Source organism: Mytilus edulis, chromosome 4 (genome assembly GCF_963676685.1).
Source record: "Mytilus edulis chromosome 4, xbMytEdul2.2, whole genome shotgun sequence".
NCBI classification, from domain to species: Eukaryota; Metazoa; Mollusca; class Bivalvia; order Mytilida; family Mytilidae; genus Mytilus; species Mytilus edulis.
Genome location: NC_092347.1, coordinates 31,009,132 through 31,019,792, shown reverse-complemented (window position 1 = coordinate 31,019,792; position 10,661 = coordinate 31,009,132).

Sequence of the window (10,661 nt, the reverse complement as noted above, 5' to 3'; positions counted from 1 at the left end):
TATTCAGCAGCATAGTGAATTGCTCCAAAGCAAAACAAAATATTTTAAGTTCATTAGACCACATTCATTTTGTGTCAGAAACCTAAGCTTAGTCAACTATTTAATCACAATCCAAATTCAGAGCTTTTTCCAGCTTGAATGTTGTGTCCATACTAGCCCCAACCGTTCAGGGTTCGACCTCTGCAGTCGTATAAAACTGCGCCCTGTGGAGCATCTGGTCCATTCATTTGTTTATTTCTTAATTTTTGTGAATTAACATTGTTACAGTAAATGATAGTTACTACACTTTCATACCACAACAAATATTGTATTGGTACATGTATAACTTATATTTGTATCCATATTAACAAACAAAAAATGAAAAGGAATAACTTTGCATTACCTTTTGAATACTATGACTTTTTAGATATTTAGACATATTAAGACTAATTAAGTAGATATTGATAATATTGGCTTGACATGCTTGAAATTCTATCAGATTACTTTTGGAGCAGTTATGAGTCTTTGAAGCATGCTCACAAAAGTTCTTTTGATGAAATCATTTTCATATTAGTCAAAATTTTCTTTACTTCGACCAGCTTTGGAGGAGATATATTCAAAGAATTGATATCAATCAGCACAGAAGTTTACTTCCTAGCTCATCTATCCCCAAGCATCATGTCAGGCATTGTCATTACTAAAAACCAATAAATGTATTCTAATCTGAGGAACATATGAACATTTCAACAAAATTTTAACTAATGATACCGACGATCCACCACAAAGTAATATAAATAGAACCATACAAATAGTAAGCAAATACATATAAAAAAGAGGTGGTATGATTGCCAATGAGACAATTCTCCACAAGAGACCAAATCGACACAGAAATTAACAACTACATGTCACTGTATGGGGATAAACCAGCAAAGCCAATACCTCATAATCAGCTATAAAAGGCCCCGAAATTACAATGTAAAACAATTCAACCGAGAAAACTAATGGCTTTATTTTTTATCAAATTTTTTTTTTTGATAAACAAAAAACTAATATGTAACACATAAACAAACGACAACCACTGAATTACAGGCTCCTTATAGCATGTTCTCAAAACTAGATATCATGTCCCATTTAGAAAAAAACACGTGAAAAAAGAACCTAGCTATTATGTGTTGCTCTCCTAGCTACAAAAAGTATCCAAAATCAAAGATGTAGAACATATTATATCATATTGATTTGGTAACTAATGTAATTACTGTCTCCTACATGCCTTGAACATAATTTAAAATTATTATTTTTTAATAAATAACACTCCTAAAGCTCAGATTGGTTTTCATCTACACAGGCAAAATTTGCTCACGTGAATTTCACACGAATCTCACATGAAATTCACGTGAAAAATTTCATGTGAGATTCACCTCAAACTAGCTTATACATGAAACTCACGTGAATATTTTCATGTGAATTTCACGTGAATTGAGATTCACATGATTCTCACGTGAAAAATTCTACATGATTTTCACATGAACTTTTCCAAAAAAAAAATGTGGAATTTTTAATGATTTTACTTTAGTCTGAAAATTTAGATGTTGTTTGAATTACTGTATTTAAAAAATTCATGTGAAACTAACATAAACTGATTTCACGTGAGTTTCACTTATAAGCTCGTTTGAGGTGAAATTCGTGTGAATTTCACGTGAGATTCACATGAATTTAAATTCACGTGAAATTCATGTGAATGAAATTTGCCTGTGTACAACACAGTTAATAACACCATATAGGAAAAACATAGAACTCCTTTTGTCATAACTTTTGTCATAAGACACTGTCAAACATCAAAACATACTATCAGGGGCGGATCCAGCCATTTTAAAAAGGGGGGGTTCCTAACCCAGGACAAAGGGGGGAGGGGGGGTTTCCAATTACATGTCCCCATTCAAATGCATTGATCGTCCAAAAAAAAGGGGGGGTTCCAACCCCCAGAACCCCCCCTCTGGATCCGCGCCTGTACTATCCACACTCATCTGTGTCCACACTTGTTGATTAAATAAATAAATAAATGGTTGTTTGGAAAATCATCATGCAAAAATATTTGCTACAACTCATTTAAATGCTTCTTCTTTGATGAAAACTGTACATATGCTAGAGATAGGTTAATTTGTTTTCGACATTGAGTTTGAATGTCCCCTTGTATCTTTTGCCTCTCTTTTACTGAATGTGTGATTAGATGTTTGAAGCTGTTATATAATGTTCTAATTGATAATATTTTGGCAATAAAGTTTATCAACAAATTATAGGTATTCCTATGGGCTCAAAATGCGCCACTTAAAAAAAAATAGCAGACATGTGGTCTTGTTATGTTATGAATCAATGTATATGTCCAAACCCAGCAAAGACCCGTCTAAATTACATTTAATATATGCTTTCAACAGCTCTAACCGTTAGCCTGATGATATTATTTTGTTAAATAATCATAAATAATAATATATTGCAAAATTTTACCCACCAATATCACTTACTTTAAATAAATTAAATATGAACAGTAAAAACTGCCCTTTCATAGATTCAGATAGTTAGTTTGCATGGGGCTATCTGCACTAACATTTACGACAAAAGGCACGAATTTCGGCCCTTATTGTTAATTTCCTTTTTTGGAGTTTGATTTTCCTTTGGTATCATCTTACTTATATTGAAAACTCTTGTGATATCCCCTTGGATTTCAATGAACGTTAGCTATGTTTTACTTGAAAATTGTTAAGTCAGGGATGTTCGTTACCACACATAACTTGAAACCTCCACGAAATTCATCCATAGACATAAAGATTTGTGTACCTGTAGAAATCTGACTTTTAACGGGGTAGCACATCCCATTTTTGACGAACATGTTGTATACCGAGCCCAAAAGGTAGATACGATCCAGGTAAATTGAATAAACTTAACTTAGAAGGTTGCTAATTCAACATTATAATTAGATCTCTAAATATTTTTTTTTTGTATTAATACTGATTTTGTTATCAGTAAATTATTTTTCAATGGCTCTACAATCGGTCGATACCTGTATCCTAGCATTGAACTAGTACACATTTTTGTCAAGTTCGGGAGGGGCCAGCTGAAGCCTGCCTCCTGGTGCGGGATTTTCTCGCAGTGTTGACGATTTGCTGGTGACCTTCGGCTGTTTTCTGCTCTTTAATCAGGTTGTTGTATCTTTGACATACTTTCCATTCCCATTCTCATTTTTTTGCACAAGGTCATGGTTTTCTCTGACTGCTTATGACGTCTTTAAACTAAATCCAAAGGTTTTTGGATGTGTACTGACTGATATATTAGTTTTGAACTAGCTGTCAGTAAGTGCAAGTACTCTTAATTCTGAAGTTAGTGTCTTTTTGTTATGGGAATTTCTAAGTACCCGTCCACGTGCACTCTTTATTTGTTGCTATATGTATTTCTGTGTTGTATCCATGTGAGGAATTAATCCTCTTTCAACTATTTTTTGTCAATTTGTTTTTATGTTGTGCTATTGCACCACTGTGATACAAGTTGGTTAGGGACAGGGTTTGGTGTCATCTTAACTAGTTTAATCCCGCAGCATTATGTCTAAGTCTGTCCCATGAAATGAGCCTGTAATTCAGTGGTTGTCGACTGTTGCTGTATACCCTTTTCTCCGTTCATTATTTTGTACACAAATCAGGGCTTTAGTTTTCTTGTTTGGATTGTTTTACATTAGTAATTTTAGGGATTTTCATATGACAATGTGTTATTGGTTTTACTCATTGTTAAATAAACAAGGCCGTTGTTAAATGTCTGTGTCATTTGGTCTCATGTGAAGAGTTGTCGCATTGGTAATCATACCACATCTTCTTATTCTTACAATTAGTTTTGATAAATAAAGAATCGTGTCATTATCTCATTTCCACTGATATGTAGAAATATCAATAGATGTTTTAGAGGTATGGATTTGTAAAGAAATCTTCATTGTGTCTTTGTTCTGTTATGAATTGATACCTTTTCACAGCTTGTATATAGCAGCATGAATCATTATAATATCTTGTCTGGTTCTGGTTTTTAAAATTAACAAAACCTGAACCTTTTTTGCTGAAAATATAGAGGAAATTTTGCAAACATTTTTTAACCTAATAACCAAAAAGGAAACATTATCTCAAAACATCTTAAAGTCATTTTCTGATCCATGAACCGTTATGTAGGAACAATCAAATATGTGAGTTGATATAGGAAGATGTGGTGTGAGTGCCAATGAGACAACTCTCCATACAAATAACAATTTAAAAAGTAAACCATTATAGGTTAAAGTACGGCCTTCAACACGGAGCCTTGGCTCACACCGAACAACAAGCTATAAAGGGCCCCAAAATTACTAGTGTAAAACCATTCAAACGGGAAAACCAACGGTCTAAGATTTTATTAGAAAAACAAATCAAATGCATTAGATATTATGTATGCTACAGTTGGATACATGAACCGTTATGCTTTATAAATTGAGAAAGCATATTTTGAAACTTCGATGACAAAATAGTCCAGACAACAGCCAAATTCTTAAATTTGTATGCAAATGAACATTCAAATACATAAACCATAATTTGCAACGAACAGCCAAACACATGAACTTTATGCAGGAATCATTTAATACATGAACCATATGAAGGTAACAGTTAAATAGATGAACAGCATGTACACAACTGTCAAACACATGAACTTCTATGCAGAGGATAATCATATACATGTACACAAACTTCTATGTAGAATATATCATATAGTCATATACATGAACTTCTTAGTAGAGGATAGTCAAAGTTGCTTGTTTTTATTTTACTGAGAATTGCACTATTATAAAAGGATTTTGCATGATATATGTGACTCATAGATGGTTTTGTTATTGCTGATGATCTATAAATCAAGTTATTTTCTAGTAGTAGCGAACTTAAATTATCCTATTGTTGAACTATAGTTTATGCGAAGAGCCTGATCTTCTATTTTCAAGAGTATAACATATGTACCTGTATATTAGTTCATAAATTAATGTGTTGTGTTCCAATTTATTACGCATTACTTGCAATAAAACACGCTTATTCTATATAATATAAGGACAATAATTTTTATGAATTAAAAACAAATAATGATTGACATGTGCGGTTCTATTCAGAACGTCACAATTTAACGTCACTTAGTTACATCGTACAACTGCATGTAAGGCCAAAGTTTAGTCTGAAGTTGACCCCAGAGTAAAGGTAAGTTATCCCATTTCATTCGGTCATTCATTTTAAGCGTTTAACAATAATATCTAATGTTTTTGAGATGATGACTTATTCAAAATTATGGATACCGATTTTGGTCTTCTTTTTCTTTAGGGTTCATGTTCATATATGGTTATAGTTAACGTTAGGTGTTGGAGTTAGGTGTTAGATGTTATGGTTAGTATCGGGCAGAATATGGGCTAGGGTAAGATTCAGACTTCGCAGCGGAAGGGGCATAAAAATGCTCCAATTTCAATCATTCACAGTATATTACAACTTAGTCCGTCAAAATACGGTAGGTGAATAAAAATACAAAAAGCTAAAGTTTATTTTTTTGTTCAAAAGAACTAGAGGCATACTGAAAGGAAAATTCACAAGGATTTATATGAATAATTTTAGGTACTCGCTCGATCTAATAAAATATTCTTCTTCACCGAAATGTTTTATGTTGTATAAAAGAAGTTCTTTTCACTGTCTTGATATTTTGTTAGTAGATCATTATACACTGAAGAAAATTTCAGCTGTACTTTTTTGTGCAAATGAGCTAGAAGCATACTGAAAAGGAAATTAAAAAGGGTATGCATTTCCATTCGTAATTTAATTGATACATTTTTGTTGTATAAAATAAAAAAAAATACAAGTAATCATCATTATCCTGAAGTTTTTTTAATACACCGAAGAAGATGTTAGCGACAGAAACCCATATAATATGTTGTACATGGTATAAAATATCGTTTACGACAGGGAATGAAATTAGACCTGGAAAAAATCATATCCACTGCCGTAATCTATTAACCTAAAAATCTCAGGCCTTATCATTTATATAAAAATAAGAAGGCTAAGCTAATTCATTGTGAATGACGTTAAAACACAAAATCCCTGGGACGTGTTTTAGTTGATTTTAGTCTCTGATGCATGTTTTTTTTTTCATTGATTTTGGCTTTTAACTCGCTTTTAGTAACTGCGAGTACTCCAAAATTGTTCTTTTATGTTAATTTGACCTTTTGAAACAATTTGTTATGTTTGACGATAAATTTTTACTTCTGTTCCTTGTACTTTGAACAACCAAATTATTTATTTTGTAAAATATATTATCCTTACTCCATGTGAACTTTACAACACAATTATTTCTATTTCCCCGTGTGTACACGTTATTTTATTTGGCGGCTCTTTGTCCAAGGTTATGGTTGTCTTTCTGACATTGTTTTACATTTACCCAACTTTTTTTTATATTAATTTTGTATTTACATTGTGTCATAGCTGGGGCTTTTTATATCAGTCAGGTTTAACTTGATTTGACACTGCCTGTCACGTAGCTGCTGTATTGATAGCAGAACAAAATCAGCCACTAGAATGTTTTAGAGTTTGTGTGATTTCGTTTTTCCTTACTTCCATTTAGCAATGTCTTAGTTACATTATTTTCAGAACATACTTGGTAGTCGATTCTATTTGTTGGTACTCTATAAATTTTATTGAATTCTCATGATATACATATTCTAATTTCAGATGATAGTGTTTGCAATGCAACTAGCTCTTATTGCCATGGACACTTTCAAATGGTACAAGGGCGAGTTTGAATCAAAAGGTACGTGGTTTATATGATGTTCCCGACGTATTGTATTTAATCTGAAATTTTATAAATGTGTCAACTTAACTTTTGGGTGTATCTGTTTTCGTGGAAGAGTTTGAACAATCAAGAGGGTGAAATTTAAGGCAGATGTAAGTGTGGCTTTGAGTTTGAGTCTCAGGATCGTATGTAATAAAATATATTTTATGACCCAGTCCGTAAGAATTCGAGTGATATGGCGAAAAAGCATAGGCGGATCCAGGGGGCCTGGGTCCCCCTCTTTGATGGAAAAAATTTGGTTGCTTATATAGGGAATCACTGAAGCGTGACTGGAGCGCACCCCTTAGGTCAGTCAGCGCCCCCCCCCCCCCCCCCCCTTCCCCTTACAAAAAGTTCTGGATCCGCAACGGAAAAGTTCATGTTCAATTTTCGTCACATTCAACTCCAGTATCTGAACTGAATGACAATCTAATTGAAATTTAGATCTCTGATTTCATTATTCTCATAAGAGATATATACGAGCAAGCAAGTTGTTATATAATATCTTTAATTTGGATTAGATGATCAGTGTTTGACAACATATGATTGGAAACCATAATTTCAATTAATACAAACTTATAGCCATCAATGCTGATACTTGGTCATCACAAACTTCCAAATTCTTTTAGTATGGATAAATTTAAAGGTCTTATAAACTACACAATTTTACTCAAATGGAGTTTGCAATACCCCTTACGCAAAATTAATTTAGCCCTAATAGGCTATCCTGGTTTTTGTTTAGGAGATAACTGTATTGTATTTTAAGCTCCGACGGCATCAATTGGGGATTTGATGGTCGCAAATTAAGTTTACTGGCGACGCGTTAGCGGAGACAGTAAACGGGTATTTGCGACCATCAAATCCCCCAATTGATGCCGTCGGAGCTTAAAATACAATATTGTTATCTACATTCTAATGAAACTGACAGAAAACAACGTTAAAACGTGTATTTAAAATCTGTCATATGCCGTCTGCGCTTGCGCGTACGTCCCATAGAATCTGTCATATGCTGTCTGCGCTTGCGCGTACGTCCCATAGCATCAATTGTCAATTGATGCCATGTAAGAAAGTGACGTTATCCAATCAAAATGAACGTTACAAACGTTGTTGCATAAGAATTGTTATTTTCTGCTCTTTGTTTTTTTGTGCGTGTCTCAAACTTTGTATAAAAGAAAAAGTTAAGATAAGATAAAGACATCTATTATTTGTTAAAAGATAATCTATATGGGAGAAGTCAGTACTATTTCAAGTTGCAGTGACATAAACACCACACCTGAGAATTTGAAATGTACAACAGGAACACAATACCAACCATTGACACTTGATATTTGTTGCATAAGCAACTATGTAACAATAGTTTGTGCTCAAGATCTCGGAATTTGTAAAATCACCATTAGGTCAGAAAAAACTAGTGATCATACTATATATAACGACTTATCCGAGAATATTTCAATATACATAAACAGCAACACTAAAAAGTAGATTTAGACAACGTAATTACGTAATGAGACAATGGGAAGATTAAAATTGACGAGTTAAATGTACAAGAACAGATGTTGTTCTATCTTTAAACGTCCAGTGGCAAACATCTAAAAAAAATATTGAAGACATTTGAAGTGAATTCTTTGTAGGTAAATGTGTCACCGGAGCATCTTTTTACCACAAAACTACACAAATTACAGTTAATAAAACTACTGAAATATACAGCAGAACTACACAAATTACAATATAACTACTGAAATATACCACAGAACATATAACTTACTTTATAAACTGCAAATCTAATAATTCAGAATAGTATTATTTCTTTGGTGTGCAATGACATAACGATTTACTGGATGAGACTGTCTGTCACTCAATATGGAAATTTATTTTGCTCTGATAGTAACCAATACAGGCTATTCAATGTTTTCAAGGGACAGTCCTTATTTTCAAAATTATTTACCAGAAAGTTAAAACAAAACACTGGGCAATATCCATTAGATGTTCTTGGCTAGTTTTTTTTCTCCTGCTTGGTGTTATATGTGTTGAAGATCTATACATATTTGTGTTTTGGGAAGAATGCTAGCTACAAAAATGATAATTGCTGAGCATAGTAAGACCAATGCTAGTGTTTTGGCATTTTTTTTTACCCTTTAAAATTGATTTTTTTAGATTTACATGTAATCATATTTTTGAATCAGTTACAATATTTCAAAAGAATTGTTCATTTAAAAAGTACATATCTTCCATAGAAATATTTAATAATAAGTCTTGAAATTGTTAAAAAAAACATTTCAATTATTTCCTAAAAACCTCTTTTGATGACTACCACAAGGACAGAAAAAAATTTACAAAATTATAAATTTAAACTATACGGTATTGATAACTATTCCTATATACTTAAACAACCGCACTAAAGAGAAGATTTTACTAAAACACATGCAAAAAATATGATATTAATAAAATCTTATTTCTGTCTTCACAGAAGCCTACAGGGTTAGATTGTACCAAAGAAAACGGAATAGACATGTAAAAAGTCATAGATACCAAATACAGCAAAAGATGCTCAAAGAAAGTTTACTTATGTGGCAAAATGAAGAGGACTTAGATTTATTAAGATGTATGTCAAATATGTTTTATGAACAATAAATATGAGAAAAATAAACTAACTTTTGTTTTCTTGTGAATTTACATTTTTATAAATCCATGGAAGATTGAAATATAGATTCATTATATATTAAAAACCTATTCTATTTAGCACTTTCAAGTGGTTAAACTTAAATACTAGTAAGCCAATGTTTTTAAGGCATTTCTTTAAAATTAAGATTTTTGATATGAAATGTTGTCTGTTTGAATTTGTTCTATGCCAAGCTTTTCCAAACACATAATTAAGGATATTTATGTTATTTTTGCCAGTCTATTTAGGATACGTTGAGACTAAATCAACAGCAAAGACGACAGTTGACTGAAGTGTATGTAAACAGTATGAAGTAGAAATGTCTGCTTTCATCATAGAAAGTTCAGTAACAGATCACAGTTTAACTGTACCAGGGATTCAATTGCTAAGATATTATTGGAATGCAAAAACAGAAGAAAATGTTACTAATACATCAGAATAGGAAACATGATTGTGAAATGTTGTAATTCATCTTATTCAGTGTGTTGTTGATTTGACATTTAATACTTGTAATTACCAATTAAAGATTATCATAATAAGATCACGTGAAGTTGTTTTTAGCTCACCGTTACGAAGGAACTGTGAGCTTTAGACATCACTAGGCGTCCGTCTTGTGTAAACTATTTCAAACATCTTCTCCTCTGAAACTACAAAATCAATTCCAACCAAACTTAAGCTGAATGATCCTTAGGGTATCTAGAATAAAGTTTGTGTTTTATTTTCAGTTTCGTCAAAAAACATGGCTGTCATGGCTAAAAATAGGACATAGGGGTAAAATGCAGTTTTTGGCTTATATCTCAACAAGAGGCTGTCACAACGACAGCAAACCGGATTTATTAATATTTATTTGTGTCCTGGCAATATCACAAGAACCATTACTGATGAATGGTGAAAGTCAAAATCGTCAATATCAAATTTGACCTCCATTTTGTCATCAGTATCAACATCTTAAAATTTGAAAAGCTTAGATTGAATGGTTCATGAGTAAATGTAACAACGTGAATGGAAACGCCATTTCACAATCTTTCAAGAATCATAACTCCTGAACGGTAAAAGTCAAAATCGTCATTATTGAACTTGACCTCTAATTTGCCATCAGTAACAACATATAAAAATTTCAAAAGCTTTAGTTGAATGGTTCATGAGAAAATGCACGGACACGACTGGA